We start from the raw sequence: 2,710 nt of genomic DNA, 5'->3' as shown, positions 1-2,710 counted from the left end.
TTTCTTTCTAAATATAGAGGCAGCTGTCTCCTCCTCTCTCCCTCCCTCCCTCTCTCCCTCTGTTCCTCCCTCTCTCTCTCTCTCTCTCTTTTTGTTGCTGTTAGGGTACATAGGGTTTGGATTTAATTTTATATGTGTGCGTGTTTGTGCATGGATGAATGAATAAGTGTCAGTGTGTATGTGTGTGAGAGAATGTGTCTGTTTGTGTATGTAAGTGTGTCAGTGTGTGTGTGAGAGTATGTGTGTCTTTCTGTGCGTATGTGTGTGTTAAAGTGAAAGAGTATGAGAGAGAGTGTGTGTTCAGGTGTCTGTGCTTGTGAGTGTATCAGAGTGTATGTCTATGTGTATCAGTGTGTGTGTGTAGGGTTCAATTTGAAACGGAGAGAGAGAGAGGTGTTAGAGGGGACAGGAGACAGATTGGGATCAGGGAGAGAGAGAGAGGGACAGGGAGCAGACAGACATGTACACTGATGCTCACACTCAGTCACATAGACTCACACACACACACACACACACACTACAGGATGGCCGGGGGGGCGCTGTAGGCGATACAGGGGTGGTGGTGGAGATGTGGAGGGGGGACTGTGGGGGAGGGGGGGCAACAGTACCAGCTACGAATAACCCCCCAAGCATCTACATCTGTTCCACACTGTGACTATAAAGAGAATAAGTAAGGAGAGAGAGAGAGGGAGCGAGGGAGAGAAAAAGGGACAGGGAGAGCGACACAACGAGGGAGAGCAAAGGAGGGAGGTAGAGAGATGGAGGGAGGGGGGAAAGTGGGAGAGAGACAGAGAAGGAGAGAGGGATAGAAAAAAGGGAGAGGGACAGGGAGATAGAGGGAGAGAGTGAGGGAGGGGGAGAGAGAGAGAGAGAGAGAGAGGGGGGTCAGTGATAGAGGGATGGTTTTGCTGACATAGTGAAATCCACACTGGAGAGTTAGATTGAATGGTCAGAACATACATGCTCCTGTCACAGCAGTTTACACTTGCTTACACACTACATACACACACACAAACACCATACAAACACACGACACAGACACCACATCACACCACATACACACACACAGCATACACACCATACAAAACATACACCTACCATACACACACACACTTACACAAATTAAAGTTTACTTGACTGTACTGGAGCTCTTCAGGACCAGGACTGGAGACCCTGCTTTAGTGTAGTGTACTAGACTGTAGTCCTGTTGTATTGTGCAGTGCAGTGTAGTTAGTGTCATGCCATGCTGTGCCATGCCTTTCCGTGCCGTGTAGTGCAGTGTATTGTGGTATATCTGTAAACGGAGTTAGATTCAGGTGCATATGGTTGCAGGCAGCTCTGTCTACTGGGGGTGAAGCTCTGTATGAACGGGTGGGGGGGCTCCAGCAAAGAAGAGATGCCCTGTAGTGCGGTGTGATGTAGTGTTGTGTAGTGTGCTGTGTGAAGGCTAGTCAAGGAGAAACATACAGGTCCCAGCAGACTGCCCCCGGATAGTACTAATACCAGGTACAGATGCTCAGCTGGCAGTGGCGGAGGAGGGGTCTGATCGGGGGGCTGTGTGTGTGTGTGTGTGTGTGTTTGTTTGTGTAATGCTGGAGGGTGGGCTAGGGTTTTTGTTCGTGTTCAGCTTGTCTGTGTAGAAATGACAGGGGGTTTATACAAGGAGGACAAAGTTCAAAGATCAAAGTTCACGAGTCACCAGCCAGTCCAGAGGTATTGAAGTTTGAAAGGGAACTGTCTCTCTACAGGAGCAGGGCTGCAGATCCTGCTGGACTGGACTGTCTCTCCAGGCCTGAATTAAAAATAAAAAAATAAGAAAATGACATAAAAATGACAGAATAACAGAATAATCATAATAACTTGCATTAAAATAGGTCAGTCTCGTTTTGATCTTCTCTATAAAAACATGGTGGCGATATGGTGTGTTCAAAGTTATCTTTTGCATTTGAAATCTATGGGGGGGAGGAGAGAGACAGTATATAAAACAACCAATTTCCCTCTCTTCTCTGGGAGAGCGATTCTCCGTGGTATTCGTCAGTAGCCAAGTTTTCAAAACATTTTGCACAATATCTCTCTCACACACACACTCGTATATCGGCGAGGCAGGCGGCGTATATTTGCAATCAGATAGGGAGCATCTATTTTTATGTTTGCCCGTTATCTACGGTAACAATGAATACATAAATTAATATCCCGTGCGGAACTGTCTCTCGACCCCCTCCCTGCCTCTCTCTCTCTCTCTCTCTCTCTCTCTCTCTCTCTCTCTCTCTCTCTCTCTCTCAGGGCTCATTGTCAAGTTTAAATTCGGCTGATATATAAATGTAGGGCCGCTTTCAGCAAAAGGCGCCGAGACCGAAATTCAAAACGGCATTTTCTGTGGCGCTAACAGCTTCCCCGCCAGACGGTGCCGTTTGAATCTCAATCTCTCTCTCTCTCTCTCTCTCTCTCTCTCTCTCTCTCTCTCTCTCTCTCTCTCTCTCTCTCTCTCCAAGCGCACACAATCACAGTCGTGTCCGCGGCCTATGAAAACACGTCCTACCCAAATCATATACACTAAAAATACAATAAAGCAACACGTCACCTTCTATTGAAGCTATCGACTATTTAGGGTACTGCTGTACTACTATTCCCCTACTATTCCCCGACAGAGAGCAGGAGAAATTGAAAGACTGACTAGAAGAAAGACAGGTAGGTGTGTGTGTGTAGGTGA

Source organism: Amia ocellicauda, chromosome 6 (assembly GCF_036373705.1).
Source record: "Amia ocellicauda isolate fAmiCal2 chromosome 6, fAmiCal2.hap1, whole genome shotgun sequence".
Taxonomy (NCBI): domain Eukaryota; kingdom Metazoa; phylum Chordata; class Actinopteri; order Amiiformes; family Amiidae; genus Amia; species Amia ocellicauda.
This window is presented reverse-complemented; position numbering follows the sequence as displayed.